Genomic DNA, 16,925 nt, shown 5'->3' with positions numbered 1-16,925 from the left:
AACAACTTGGTTAGATCTCAATCTTGTGGCTATTTAACCAATCAAATACTTAAAGTAAATAAATTTGCATAACACAACGATTACTTACAAAGGGAAACTCTTTGAAGAACTCCTCAAAGGTAAAACCCTATGGAGCAGCCAAACCCAGAAAAATTAATTTTATTATTTGAAAATTAAATTACAAGTAAGTTCTCAATTACAAAAATTTTGTCAATTAACTCTCTTACTTGACCAAACAAATGACATGTTTGTCTCTACTGCAGTAGCAGCCAAAACCTCTAGCAATCTTCAAATATTGTCTTTTCTCTTGAAACTCTAGTGGCTGAAATCCAACGATCCTCCAACTTGGAGCATGATCACACTCAATGAGAGATGAAAAACAAGAAGAAAATTCTCAAGTAAATTTTCTCTCTTAAGCACACGGAATATCATCTTTGTATTTCCTCGCCAAAAACTCGTTACTTCATTAATAAACCGAATCCCTTTAAATATAAATTCTAGAAAGAGTTCCAATTGAGGTAAGACTCTGCTGATGAATTGAGTTTGTCGCGAAGACATCTCCTGAAGAATTGCTAACATTTCGCGATAACTCATCACTACAGTAACTGATTTTAATTCAACTTCTATTATGGATAAGTGCAGATCCTTATGGACTCGATTTTCACATAACTGACTTATCTAAACAAACTCTATGAATTCTAGATAAACTTAATATTGTATAGATAAAGTCAATAAATATTTTACATTCATCCACAATTACAAACAAAATGATAAGATAAACATGATCATTTTAGTCACCTAGTCCTAGCTAAAATCTTGCATTTACAATCTCCCCCTTTGGCGGATTAGTGAATAAACTAGCATGATGAATTTAAATTCCATATAACCATTTCAAACAGCAAACCAAGGAAAACACAAGAAAAATCTCTGAACAATCATGATTCACTTAACGACACTGTCAAGGTTAAACAAGTTCTAAGTATCATCAGAATGAAACATAACCCAATGAACAAAACATATTGTCCGAATTATATTGCAAAAAACAAAAACTGAGAATAAAATATAACAATGATAGATTTTCTGCTGTTGTTGTTGTTGTGCTCTTGATGCTCCCCCTTAACTTATGCTCTCCATTTTTGTCAGCAATCAGAAATGGGGTTTTTTTGCTCTGCATCCTAACTAACTACATGTTCCACTACTTGTTGCATATCCAAAGAAAGTTGAACAAGTCTATCATTGGCTTGTATGCAATCAAAACGTACAACGGCTATTTGTTGCTCTGATTTGGACTGATTCGCCTCCCATTTAGCAGTGAATGCCTCAAACTTTTGGGACAAAAGAATGATCTGCTCAAGAACTTGAGCAATAGGTATGGAAGGCTCAAGAGGTGAAGAAGCAGACTTAGTGGTTGGATGTTTGCTCTTAATAGTCACTGCCTCAGACTTGACTACTGTAAGAGCTGAGATAGAACCAGCCATCTTCATTGTAGGCTCATTGTTCCTAAGAGGAACTTTGGCTTTCATAGCCAATTTAGTGATCAAACTGCCAAAAGGCATATTCAACTCTTTTTCCACGTGAGAACGATGAATAATGTCTATAACATGACGTAGGAAATCAATTGAGACTCTAGTAGCCAAAGCATACATGAAATAAGCTCTTTCTAGTGTGATTTCAGCAGCCTAAATTGAGATAGAATATGATTTAGAGGAAGCCTATGTGTTTTAGTAGTCCATTTTGGGCCATCAAGGCAAACAAAAAGATTGTGCATGGTAGTCTTTGTGGGACCCCCATGCCCTTATAAGGATATAGTGGTTCTTCTACCACAGGAAGATAAAAAAGCTCCCTAAGAACAGCAGGGGATACCTCAATTTGTATTCCCCGAACAATGGAGATACAGCTATGATCATCAAGATTGAAGTGTGCAATATTCAAATAAAATTTACGGACTACTTCAACACAAGGTGTGGGAGAGGAGTGAGTGAGTTTTTCCCAACCTCATTCAATGTAAATACGATGGATGAGTTGAAAGTCATCTGTACGAAAATCATTAATGCTTACCTCGCGTTCACCCAAAACAGGTCTTTGGCCTACGTAGTTCTATATGCAATCTCGGCTTCAACAGTTGTGAAGCGTTCGAAGGTAGCACCTGATGGTGCAGTTACGGGTGGAGGAGGAGGAGGAGCTGATGACTCTCCTAGCTGCACTGGTTCTAGCCCATATTTGTCCTTGCTTGACGAGTTCTCAATTTTCTTTCTCTTTGCTCTTTCCTTGAACCTCATCTGAATCATTATGTCAACAAGATCAGAATAAAAATAGCCAAGATCAGAATTGAAGAAGTCCAAGAACAATGAAGAACAGGACATTCTCAATCCCTCGATATTAATTCAACCTTCCACACGGACTATAGCAAATAGACACAACTAAGGAGTGTGACTTGATTGAGGAATAAACACATACACTTAGTGGGCATTAGTTAAAAACTGAAATCAAGAAAGCCACATCCCACCAAAAATCACCTTCTATACATGCATAATATAGATTCATGTAATCATATGAGTAAATGCATATATAACCCAACAACAATCCAAGCCCCAACTCCACATAACAAAACTCAACAACCCAATCTCCATATATATGCGTTGAACCCTAGAACTTGTGAAAGAGAGGTGCTTTAATGAAGTAATCTTACCATGATATAGACCAGTGGATCAAGATAATTGGAATTGTTGCTTTATCACAAAACGTCAAATGAGATAAGGAAGGAATGAGAAAGGCTAGGGCTCGCATAAGGCAATGTTGTGGGTCTGTGTATTGCGATTAGGGGTGAATTCGGTCCGGTCCGGTCGGTCCCGAGGAGGTTTTGTGGACCGGACCGGACCAATTCGGTCCAGGGTTTTTCACCCTGGACCAGACCGAATAGGCATAAGGACCGGCCCGATCCGGTCCAATTCGGTCCGATCCGGTCCAACCCTATTACAGGTCCCAAATAACTGAAAAATTAAAAGCTTTAAATACAAATTACAATTTACATCAATGCAAATTATACAATTATTCTCCTGGCAGCTCCTAATTAACTTGCATTGGTTGTAGACATTGTATTTGAAGCCTCCATAGAATTGTCACCATCCCAAACAAGTTCTATACAACAAAGAAACAAAACAAATTATATAAATTTTCATAACATATAGTATTATAGATCATAAAAGTTATAAAATTAAGTATTTATAAAAAAAAAAGTTATAAAATGAAGTACTTATAAAAAAAAAAAAAAAGTTATAAAATGAAGTAAGTAAGAAACATACCCAACTGCCTCTCAAAATCATCTATCTCATTCATTAAAGTCCTAAGGTTGATTGGAGTAGAAGAAGAACGAAGCCAATTCTATGTACAAATTAGAGCCTCAACCATCATCGGAGATAAACTACTTCGAAAAGGATCAAGGACACGACCCGCCATGCTAAATGTAGATTCAGAGGCTACTGTAGATACCAGTATTGCGAATACATCTCGTGCAACTTTTGAAAGTATAGGATATCTGACTGAATTAACCCTCCACCAAATAAGAATGTCAAAACTTGGGAATGTCTCCTCACAACTTTCAGCTAGGTATCTATCAACCTCATTCTTGCTCCCCAAAGTGTTTTCTGACTGTAACCGTTGCTTGAATATGGTCATTCTTTCTGCCGTCCTATCAACTCTACCACTACCACTACCACTTCCATCTGTAGAATATACTTCTTCACGTGGGGGACTTGTGCGCTGTTGTTGTAGATCAGAATTGTTGCCTCCCTCATTATCAGCGTATGCCTCATACATGCAGATTAAAGCATTTTTAACCTTTCAACTCAAATCAACAGCTTTTGTGAGATCATTGGCATACATGCATTCCAATGCAAAGTCAAAATATTGCATCTTATACCGAGGATCAAGAATAATCCCAACAAACAACAACATATTCATATTATCTAAGTCGCCCCAATATTTGTCAAATTTTTTCTTCATATTTGTGGTCATTAATCCCACTACAGGGCTTCCTATTTCACACTCCACATCAATTGCATCGGATATTTTAACTAACTCCAGAAAAAAGGAGTTGCAAGTTACATATTCATTCCCCGAAAAAGATAAAGTTGCATCATGAAATAGTTCAAGAAACCTTACAAACAACTTTACCTTCTCCCAATCGTTATTATTGGGAGGCCCTAACTTCTTTGATGTTCTCCTATTTACCACATCACCAATTTGATCATCATCGTCTCCTACACTACTAAAGAACCCCGAATATTCTTCTTCTAACCGTTCAAAAGCTTTTCGAAATTTTAAAGCCCCTTCCAACATAAGATAGGTGGAGTTCCACCTAGTCGGTACATCTAAACAAATGTCACTTTTGCTTGCAATTTCTTCCAACCCAATACATTTCTTAAATGTACTCCACCTTTGAGGTGAGGACTTAACATATTTCACAACACATCTCACCTTCACAATAGACTCATCAAATTTCCTCAACCCCTCACGGACAATTAAGTTTAGGATGTGGGCACAACACCGAACATGCAAAAATTCATGTTCCAAAACAGTGTCCTTCCTATACTTGGTTTTTTTCTTCAAATAAGAAACTACACCGTTATTAGAACTTGCATTATCAAGTGTGATTGCAAGTACTTTCGGTCTCCTCCAATCATGCAAGCACATCTCTATAGCTCTACCAAGTGTATCACCCTTGTGATTCTCAACCAAACAAAAAGAAAGAATTCTTTTGTGTAGTTTCCAATTATCATCAATAAAGTGTGCCGTGAGACACATATAATTGAAGTTTTGCATGGATGTCCATGTATCCATGGTGAAGGAAACTCGTTGCCCTTGAAGAGCACTTCTTAACTTAGTTTTTTCCCTTATATACACACTAAAGCAATCATTCGCAACCGTAACACGGGATAGAATCCCCACCCACTTAGGGCAAACAATGAGCATAAACTTCTTGAAACCCTCTCCTTCAACAAACCTAAAGGGTAACTCATCAAGAATAATCATTTCTGCTAAGGCTTGTCTGCAACCCTCAACACTAAATGATATGGGCATAAATCCCCCACTATCACTTCTTACACCCGCCTTCCAACTGAGAGTAGTTTGGGATTTATCCGTCTGTTTCAATGGACATTTCTTACATTGTTTTTCAATGTGATACTTCATGGACTTTGTACCATTGGTCTTCGTATCACATGCATACGAAGCACCACAGTAATTACATGCAGCCCTAGGTTTAGTTGGATCTTGGTGTTATTGTAAAATGATCCCAAACCATTGACCTATGTCTACCACTACCACTCGGTTTAGTATTAGCACTTACATTGAGTGGGAGTGGAGGAATGCCTTGCCCATGTGTAGCCTGTGTTGACTCTACATCATATGTAGTAGAATCTTGTGAAATCAATTTTGGAATATAGTCCATCTAGAAAAGAAAGAAAGAGAATTAAATACTAATTAAGGGTTTAGTTCTTATACGATCTCATCAAGAATAATTAAGAGTTTAGTTCTTACAAAAAATATTTGACCTAAAAATATACAATCTGCATTTTTCCTAAAAATGCAAACATTAACAATATTTGAAAAAACATTGGGTTTAGTCATTGATCAACATTAACAATATTTGAAAAAACAGTACTCTTAGAAGGGGGAAAACCTAGAACTGGACAATCATATATAGCACTAGTGAATCAGTGATCTGTGTAACATTGTAAATGTGCCCTATATTTTAACATGAAGGCTGAAGCTATGTAAAGTTATAAATGTGCACTACAATACTCATTACTCTCACATTACACTTCAACCATCATTTTCTTAAAGTTATAAACCTCATAAAACCCTAATTATTAATAACACAAACCCAATCACAATTCACAATTCACAAACACAATCACAAAATGAATAAATTTCAGATTCAAAAACCCCAATAAAATCATCTACCAGATTTGAGTCTTTGAGATTTGAAAGTAACAACATATTTACATAATTCCATTACCGTGATTGTGAATTTGTGAGGCCAATTCGTCGAGAGTCTGCGCGTCAATGTGTGGGTCTATGCGTGGGTGACAGGGTCTGTGCGTGGCTGATTAAGAGACGAGGGACGGAGGGAGTCCCTCGGAGGGATGACTGACGAGTGAGTGACGAGATGAGGGACGAGAGAGAGGCGAGACGAGGGACTGAGAGAAAGGCGAGACGAGGGATGAGAGAGACAGAGAGGAGGGGCGAGAGAGGCGAGACGAGGGGGTCGAAGGACTGAGAGAGGTGAGAAGTTGGTCTATGAAGACTCGAGACAGAGACGAGAGAGAGGCAGAGATGAGGGATTGAGAGAGAGGCGGCTTGTGCGTGGATTATGGAATCTGGAGAAATGATTTTAGACTTTAAGGTTTGAAAAGAGAGGAAACGGCACCGTTTATTCGAGACTTGGGACTCCTTCAAATCATCAAATGTGGTTTTTTTTTTTAAATGATAATTAAAAAAAATTATGGTTTGAAAAATTGATAATTATAATTTATATATATTTGTAATACATTTAAATTTTTAATAGACTATAGTGATTTAGTTATAGTGATTAGTATTAGTATTAGTTATAAATTTATATATTAGTATAACTATATTTAATATTAGACTATAGTTATATATTCGTATTAGTTATAAACTTATGATTTAATATAGCTATATAATATATTTGATTTAGTATAGTTATATAATATATTAGACTATATAATAGTTATAATATTATACTATTAGTATAGTTATATATTAGTATTAGTTATAAACTTATAGTGATTTAGTATAGTTATATAATATATTAGACTATATAATAGTATTAATATTATACTATTAGTATAGTTATATATTAGTATTAGTTATAAACTTATAGTGATTTAGTATAGTTATATAATATATTAGACTATATAATAGTATTAATATTATACTATTAGTATAGTTATATATTAGTATTAGTTATAAACTTATAGTGATTTAGTATAGTTATATAATATATTAGACTATATAATAGTATTAATATTATACTATTAGTATAGTTATATATTAGTATTAATTATAAACTTATAGTCATTAGTCATTAGTCATAGTGATATTAATAATTTAATACTATGAGTGCGGCTATACATCAGCTGCACTCTCCGCACACTTCAATGCAAATTTTTATTTTTTTTTTAAATCCAGCACAAGGTGTGCTGCGGCTGCAGTACACAGTAGGCTGCAATAAATATTTTCCTTAATACTATATATAGTTATAACTTATAGTCTTATAGACTTATAGTGATTTATTTATAATTATAGACTATAGACTATAGTTATAGTATTATAGACATAGTGATTTAGTTTAGTTATCAATTTATAATTATATAATTATATTGATGATGTTAATTGTTATTTGTTACTAACTTAGAGTATATTAATGTATTATAATTTATGATAGTTCTAAGTTAATGCATAAATTATAATAAGCTATTTACAATTTTTTACATTTTGTATATGAAGCAATAACTAATAAGCATAAATAATTTAATTATCCATGATTCCATACATCCGTACATGTTTTATATTTACTTGCAAGTTGCAACTTAGGTCATAGTCTCATAGATGTCAGTGGTCACTGGTCACACATTAGTTAATTATGAATTGATAGGTTAATTTATAATATATGATTAATATAATATTAATTTGTAATTACATATTTAAAATTTTATATTCTAAATGGGGATAGGTTAGATGAAAATTACATAATTTATTATACAATTATTGTATAAAATAATATATTTAGGGATAGGCTAGATGAAAACTACATAATTTATTTTACAATTATTATATAAAATAATATATTTATTAAAAAAAAAAAGGATTTCGGTCGGTCCGGTCCGAGAAATCTCCACCCCGGGACCGGACCGAAGATCGAAATCCCACTACTTTCTAGACCGAGACCGACCCTACATTTTTTCGGTCCAGTCCGGTCGATTTTTCCGGTCCGGACCGACCAGCTTACACCCCTAATTGCGATGAGTAAGGGAGATATTGAGATGTAAAGGGGGTCTGGGTCTTAGTGGTCTAAGTGACTTAAGTCACTAATAGTTACATGTGTCGTACACAGACTCTTAGCATAGAGTCCCACTGGGACTTATCTCATAAAAACAAAGACCAACTCCCAGACTTCTACTCCAGAAGCATAAATGCCCAACACTGACCCATACAAAAAATAAATAAAACCATAAAATAATATAAAATTTATTTTATATTTTCTCCATTTTATTTATTTTATATAAATTAAAATCTTTTTATCTATTTTTTAAAAAAAAATTAAAAAAATGAGGCAAATAACATGCCTAGATGCATTTTAATTCAAACACAGTGTTACTCACAAACAAAATTCAATAGAGTACACCCTTTTATTTGCAACAATCACTATGGATATTCACTCCTCATAAGATCATCAATGTCAAAGTTCATGTGAGTGTGTAAGTGAGCAAACCTATATAGAATAACAACTCTTCATTTCTTTTTCTCTTCAATATATTTTTTATAATGTTATTCATACGTATTTTCTTCTTATAGATGCTCCCAAGAGATCGTCACTCACCTCAAAAGTCAAACTTTATGCTAGGGCCTAGATACATGAGTATTTCCTCCAAACACTAGTTTGCACAACCCTTTTATATGTACATTTTTTGTTGCTCATCTTTTTCCACAATGATTAGAGCAGCGATTCTTTCTATAAGGACTTAAGGGACATATCCGTGTAGGATGTTTGTCTTTTTTCGCAATGATTAAACACCAACTTTTTCTATATAGATCAACCATTTGTGTTTTCCAATGGGAGATCTCTTTATTTTTGTACTAGGTTCAACTAGTATTAGTCAATTCGAGGCATAAACTTTCTCTATTTTGAGCATCTCAATAAACAATATAGAATAATAGTGCATATATATAAGTTCCTCACAGTACTTTATAAATGAACTTTGTCAAGATGACTTATAGGGTTAGTATGCACAAAGTGAACTGCACAAAGTAGAGAGATGCATAAGTTCAAGATTTTATTTTATGAGAACACATGGACTCAAAACTTGACATATCAACCATGCACTTCCCAAGAGTAACTTAGAACTACCCAAAAAAAACTTATATTGTATTTTTCTTAATTTTTTTCTTAAATAAAAAAACTGAAAACAGAAATATAAATTAAAAATAGAAAAATAGAATGCATGTCCTAGACTAATAAAATGAAATGTCTCTCACTTGATATCACACACACCAATGGCTTTCCTTAGAAACTCAAACCTTAGACCATCTAAAGGTTTTGTAAACAAGTCAGCCAATTGATGTTCAGTAGCCACATGTTCCAAAGACTCAACCAAGTCTCTAATAAAATGATATCTAACGTCAATGTGCTTAGTTCTAGAGTGCTGAACATGATTTTTTAAAATACTAATAGCACTTGAATTATCACAATAAATAGTCATAATATCTTGAGAAAAATCATAGTCTTCAAGCATCTTTTTCATCCATAGTAGCTATGTACAGCAACTCCATGCAGCTATGTACTCGGCTTCAGCAGTAGATAAGGAAATCGATTTTTGCTTTTTGCTCATCCATGCTACAAGATTCCTACCTACATAAAAACATCCTCTGGTAATACTCTTCCTATCATCAACATTTTCAGCCCAATCAGCATCCTCCGAATAACCAACTAGTGTTAGGTTAGTGTCTTTAGAATACCATATCCCATATGATCTTTGGCCCCAAAATTTATCTTTCACCTACCTCATCCCAATACAAGGGAGATCGACACCTCCTACCATACAATGCTTCATAGGGTGTCATCCCAATACTTGCCTGATAACTAATACTATAGGCAAACTCAACCAAAGGTGAGTGCCGCATCCAAGTCCCTTTGAAATCCATTACACACGCCCTTAACATATCTTCCAAGATTTGGATAGTTCTTTCTGATTGTCCATCCTTCTGAGGGTGAAGGAAATGTTAAAACTCAAACTGGTGCCCATGGTCTCCTTTAGGCTTTTCCAAGACTTTGAAGTAAAACTGGGGTCTCTATCTAATACAATGGATACCGGCACCTCATGTAATCTTACTATCTACTGCACATACAACTCAATTAGTTTTTCCATCTTATAGGAAGCTTTAATGGGCACAAAGTGAGCAATCTTTATCAAATGATCTACTATTACCCATACTACATCTTGCCCACTCAATGTTCGTGGTAGTCTTGTCACAAAGTCCATAGAGATTTGCCCCACTTCCATTCTAGAATCTAAAGTGGTTGCAACAACCCTACTCGTAGTTGATGTTCTGCCTTCACTTGTGGATATGTAAGGCATTACTTTACAAATTGTGCAATTTTCTTTTTCATACCGTTCCACCAAAAATATTCTCTCAAGTCTCGATATATCTTTGAACTCCCTAGATGGACTGCATAAAGAGAACGGTGTGCTTCCTCGAGCTTTACCTTTTTTATCTCACCATTATGAGGCACACAAAATCTACCCCTAAACCTCAATACCCCATCATCAGAAACAGTAAACTCAAGCTTATTTCCTTTTTCAACTTCTTCTAAAAGTCTTACCATCCCCGAGTCTTCTTTTTGGGCGGCCTTAATTCTCCCTATCAAAATTGGTTAGACTATTAGGTTGGCCATGAAAGCCCATTGTTCATTGGTTACAACTTCAATCCCTGTTCTTTCCAAATCCATCAATAACTGATATTGAGTCATGAGAGTTGCAACAACCCTACTGGTCTTTGATGTTTTGCCTTCACTTGTGATATGTAAGGCATTACTTTACAAATTTTGCAATTTTCCTTTTCATAGCATTCCACTAAAAAGATTCTCTCAAATCTCGATATATCTTTGTACTCCCTAGATGGACTGTATAAAGAGAATGGCGTGCTTCCTCGAGCTTTACCTTTTTTATCTCACTATTATCAGGCACACAAAATCTACCCCTAAACCTCAATACCCCATCATCAGAAACAGTAAACTCAAGCTTATTTCCTTTTTCAACTTCTACGAGTCTTACCATCCCCGAGTCTTCTTTTAGGTGGCCTTAATTCCCCTTATCAAAATTAGTTGGACTATTAGGTTGGCCATGAAAGCCCATTGTTCATTGGTTACAACTTCAATCCCCGCTCTTTCCAGATCCATCAATAACTGATATTAAGTCATGACAATTGCAATAACTAGCCTTATTGATTTTCGATTCAGTCCATGAGCTACTATGTTGGCTTTGCTAGGGTGGTAGTTGATGGTACAATCGTAGTTGATGGTACAATCGTAGTTCTTGATCTAATCAAACCATCTTCTCTGTCTCATTTAATTCGTTCTAGGTGAAGAAATATTTTCAAACTCTTGTGGTTAGTATAAATCTCAAACTTTTCCTCATACAAATAATGCCTCCAAATCTTAAATACAAACATGACTACTGCTAATTTCAAATCATGTGTGAGGAAGTTTTGGTCATATGCCTCTAGTTGTCAGGAAGCGTATGCTATAACCTTCTCGTGCTCCATTAAGACACGACCCAATCCCAACCTTGATGCGTCACTATAAATCACAAATCCTCCTCTATCAATGGGGGCTATCAAAACTGAGGCTGTCAACAGTTTTTGTTTTAACTCCTAGAAACTTTCCTCGTATTTTGCAATCCATATTAACTTTTTATTCTTCTTAGTGAGGATAGTGAGGGGAACTGCTATTTTGGAGAAACCCTCAATGAAATGGAAATAGTAACTTGCCAAGCCTAAGAAACTCTTGACCTCATGCACATTCGTTGACTGTAACCAATTAACCACTTCTCCAATTTACCCAGAGTCTACTGAGATGCCATCCTTTGAAACTACATATCCCAAAAATGCAATTGAATCTAGCCAGAACTCACACTTTCAACTTAGCAAACAACTTTTTATCCCAAAGTGTATTAAGTACCTGTCTCAAATGTTCTTCATGCTCAATTATGCTCTTGGAGTATATCAATATGTCGCCGATAAAGACAACCAAAAACTTATACAATGAGTCATGAAATACTCGATTAATCAAGTCCATGAATACATATGGGGTGTTAGTCAAGCCAAAAGGCCTGACCAGAAACTTATAATGACCATATATGGTTCTGAAAGCTATCTTGACCACATCCTCTACTTTGATCTTCAATTGATGATACCAAATCAAAGGTCAATCTTAGAAAATACCCGAACACCCTAAAGCTAAATAAATCTTCTATGTAGGGTAGTGTGTATTTATTCTTTGTGGTCACCTGATTAAATTCCCTATAATCAATACACATTCTCTTTTACCCATCCTTCTTTTTCATAAATAGAACTAGAGCTCCCCAAGGTGACACACAAGGCCTAATAAAACCCTTATCCAATAAGTCTTGCAACTGTTCTTTGAGTTCTGCTAGCTCAGATGGTGAAATTCAGTAAGGGTCCTTAGAAATAGGTATCGTGCCCGGGACTAGCTCAATGGCAAACTCCAATTCTCGCCCTGGTGGTAATCCAGACAAATCTCCAAGGAATACATCTGGAGACTTTCTCAAAATATGAATGTCTTCTAACTTCAATTCTTCTTTTGATGCATCAACCATAGGCTAAAAATCCCTGACACCTATTTGCAATAACTTACCAACATGAACATCAGATATAACTGGTGGTAGAGAATGCACTCGTGATCCCACAAACTGAAACTCATCTCCCTTAGGAGGCTTGAACAACACTTCCTTTTTCATTTTAAAACAATCAATACTAGCATAGTTGAAAGTTAGCCAATCCATCCCAATATTACATCGAACCCAAACATCTGGAACACCACTAGATTAGCTGCCATTAACATCCATTCAATCGAGATTGGGCACCCATAAAGAATCTTACTACATATCACCGAGTTCCCCGTTGCGGTCGATACAAACAAACCATCTCCCCACATTTCAGCTTCTAAGGTACAGAACTTAACATAAAATAAAACAATAACTTTCTTGGAGAAAAGAGGTAGAGTACCTATGATTACTTCATTATTATCCTCAACATCTTCAGGCACTAGTGCATAAACTTCTGCGGGCACTGTATTACTCTAATTGTTGCACATGTCATCAATCTAGTAATCTAAGGCGGGTTGGGGTTCCTAATGCTATCCAACTGTAATGGGCTTTCTATGATATAATGGCCTGATTTACTGTATCGAAAACACAATCCTGCTTCCCTTCTGCATTATCTAGTGTATGCTCGATCGCAAAACTTACAAAGGTTGTTTGGTTGATTACCCTGCATTTGCCTCTGGCTTGAGATAATCCATTTGTTTCTCTTCTTCCACAATCCTTAATCATTACCAAAGTGGGGCCCCTATGCTGTAGCTCTTTTCCTCTGATCCTAAAGTTCTCTTGAAGTACTTCTTTTGAGGCGCTGCTCAAATACCATTGCCTTGTCAACTAACTCTGAGAAGCTTTGAATTTGAAAGCCCACCACTCGTTTGTATATTCCATGATTCAAACCCTCCTCAAATTTTCAGGCTTTCTTTTCTTCATCAAGGATCAAGTAAGTAGCGAAGCGCGCCAACTCTACGAATATGGCAACATATTGATGCACTGGCATAGTCCCTCGAACCAAGTTCGCAAACTCCTTGGCTCTAGCATGTCTAACCGATTTTGGGAAGAAATATTCAAAGAAGATCTGCTTAAAGTGGGGCCATGTACTAAGGACTTCTCTCCCTAATAGTCCTCTCTGCAATCCACCAACGCTTAGCTTTACCGGTCAGCTTAAACAGAATATATTACCTTTTCTTTGTCTATGCAATTAAGAACTCGAAGTATTTCCTCTATATCATGGTTCCAATCCTCCACCATCATTGGGTTGCCTCTTCCATCAAATGAAGGTGGGTGCATCTGGTTGAACTGTTCAATTGTACAATCCTCCTCAACAACGTTGCGGTTGCGACCTGGGGGTTCTAAGCAATCTCCTCCATCACTTGTTGCACCACTTCTCATATTACTTCGAAAGTGCTTGAGTTGACTTCCCTGTCACTATTAGATCCATTAAATCAGCAACGTTATGAACATGGCGACGAGGTAGCATCCTGAAAGTTTAAGACTTAGTTAAATGTTTAAAAAAAATACTAATATGAAAGCACAGGTGTCAATGTAAGTACATAAACACTTTAAAAGAAAATTTCCAATTCCTTACTTTACCTATTCCTACCTATATCTTACTCCAACCTAAAATAAACAGAACTCCAAAACCTTAAGTCTCATTACAATCATTCCCTAAAGTTTGCAAAATATAAACCTTAACATTTGACAAAAATTTATGTATTGAAATCCACAAAATTCTAAAACCTTAAATCTTATCCAAAACCCCTTCTTGATCCCTAGCTGAACCATCAAAATCATCTGAAAGATATTGAAGGTAATTGGGTGAGTTATCAATAGCTCAGTAAGTAGTAAATATATACTAGTGTGCAAATATGAGCCAGTTACATAATACAAAATAAAACAGAATACCAAAATAACAAAGCCATAATTCAGAAAGTATTTATGTACAATCATACGATATAATATATAGATATATATAAGTCCTTTGACATAAGAATAATTGAATATCATCATAACAAAACAGATTTCATGTTTAACTCACGTGGTAGGGTTGTGTAAATCTCAACGACCAACCGAGCATAAACAAAATGTGAAATCTCTCCATTTTAAACTTGGCGTGTCAAGTGTGCACACAGGAAAGATCACACAAAAAACTACTTTGTTTCAAAGTGGGTGCACTAGAAAACAAAGGTGTTGGTCCAACATGATAACAAAGGCCACAGTTTTATAATTGTGGTAAGGTCGAGACGGAAGCAAAAGCAGAATGTCTTGCCATAGGGTTTTCAAATGCAACATCATATCATAACAAAGTACTGAACAGATACAAATCATATAATCATGTCCAAGATTTCAGGTTTCATGTTCGCTCTTGTTATACAGTTGAGATTAGAGTGTCAAAAACAAATACCCATCTCTACACCACTAATGACAGAAAATATTTCAATTTCTTGTTCAGATACAAAGAATTAGTGCAAAAAAGCGACCGACATTGTTTTCATAACAAACATGCAAGTCTTCATTAAATCAACCTCAGTAAGTTTTTAGGCAAAGTCTATAGCATAGGAGTACTGCTTACTTGACTCTTGTAGTGTATTATTTAAGCCTTGAACCCGAACTCTAGTGGTATCACAATCTAAACCAGAAAACATCCACTAACATGTTAACAACCATGCAAGTCCAAAACCAACATAACTAATGAAAACCCATAACCTGAACTATAGTTCAGTATGAGCCCATAACCAGCCCATAATTAAAATGATTACATCATAGTGCCTCAGTTTTATTATGGCTCAGGCACAACATCCAAAATTCAATACTCCAAAAATACATTAGCCCATCCTCCTCAACTTTGCTTAACCAGACCACACACACATTACTGTTTATACACTTACTCCTGACATGTCAAACAATAGCCTACATTTTCAAGTCCCCTTCCTCCGTCCACAATAGTACAATCAACAAACCATCCAAATATCAACCAACTATGAAATTACATAATATATCATTTCTAACATACAAATAGAGATGATCCAACCTCCAGTAGGCATCAAACGTACAAGTCACAAAATGACAGCACGATTATGAGATTGTACCTTACCCGGACCACGTTGCAGTGCTCTGCCGAATTCGAGAGTGAGGGAATGCTGCCTAGGGATGATTGAGATGCCTTATGACACAAAGAAAACATCAAAACTGAGTCCGAATGGTGGGATAATTCATGGTGTACAAAACTAAAATCTGACGAAGGGCAAAACAGGGACCGAGGTGTACCTTGGTGGTGAGAGGCATACGGTAACTCCAATGGCCTTTGTTGATCACAACCCAAAACTTAGAGAGAAAGTGCAGAAAGGAGAACTCGACGGGCTAAAGATAGGAAGCACACGAGATAGATAGATAGAGAGAGACAGAGAGAGAGAGGCACAAACAAAGACAATAAAGAGTAACTTACCGGCATCGGCAATGGAACCAAGGACAGAGGCGTCAGTGGAAGGCGTAAAACACAAAATTAAATTGTAGGGAAGAGGGACGACTATGAGAGAGAGAGAATAATCAGAGAAGGGCACAGAAAATGAGAACTTAACGATAGCAGCATGCTAGTGGTGAAACGCTTAGGCTACAGCGGTGACAATTGGCGGCAGTGAGCATCTTCATAGAGAAAAGAGGAAATGACTGAGAGGGAGAGAGAGAGAGAGAGTGTGTGTGTGTGTGTGTGTGTGAGTGAGAGAGAAAGAGAGAGAGAACAAGTGAGAGAACCCGGGGTGAGTGAGAAAAAGGTCAACAAAGAAAGTGAAATAGGGAGAATGGGAGTAACAAAAAGGGGAAGAGGAAAGAGGTGCCAGGGAAAAGGGGAAAAGAGAAATAGACTATTGACCAAAACGACGTCATTTTAGGTCACTCTTCAAACTGGCTGGGCTTCTCCACGAGCTTAGGCTGGGTGTTACTTCTCAACCAAAGAAAGTGCTCGCCATCCGCATGGGCAAGTAATAATGCTCACACAACAGAGGCGAGGCAACCAACAAGTGGTCACCACACTGGGAATGAAATCTGCTTGAACCCCACGGTGTGTATCACTACTCGCCTAAGGAGCAACCAAGGGGATCACGAACCCCAAAGTTAGCAAAAATATACATACCCCAGGGAAATAGCTCACATTCTAGGCAAGCGTGGAGCACTCGAACCCTGGTTATAGCAAGAACTTGAAGAGAATAGTGATTGCCCCATTGGCGTGCACCATGAAAGAGCGTGAAGGGGATCAATCAGAGGCTAAGAGTGCTCAAGTCAGACAAAGGC

The sequence above is a fragment of the Juglans microcarpa x Juglans regia genome, chromosome 2D, assembly GCF_004785595.1.
Source record: "Juglans microcarpa x Juglans regia isolate MS1-56 chromosome 2D, Jm3101_v1.0, whole genome shotgun sequence".
NCBI classification, from domain to species: Eukaryota; Viridiplantae; Streptophyta; class Magnoliopsida; order Fagales; family Juglandaceae; genus Juglans; species Juglans microcarpa x Juglans regia.
This window is presented reverse-complemented; position numbering follows the sequence as displayed.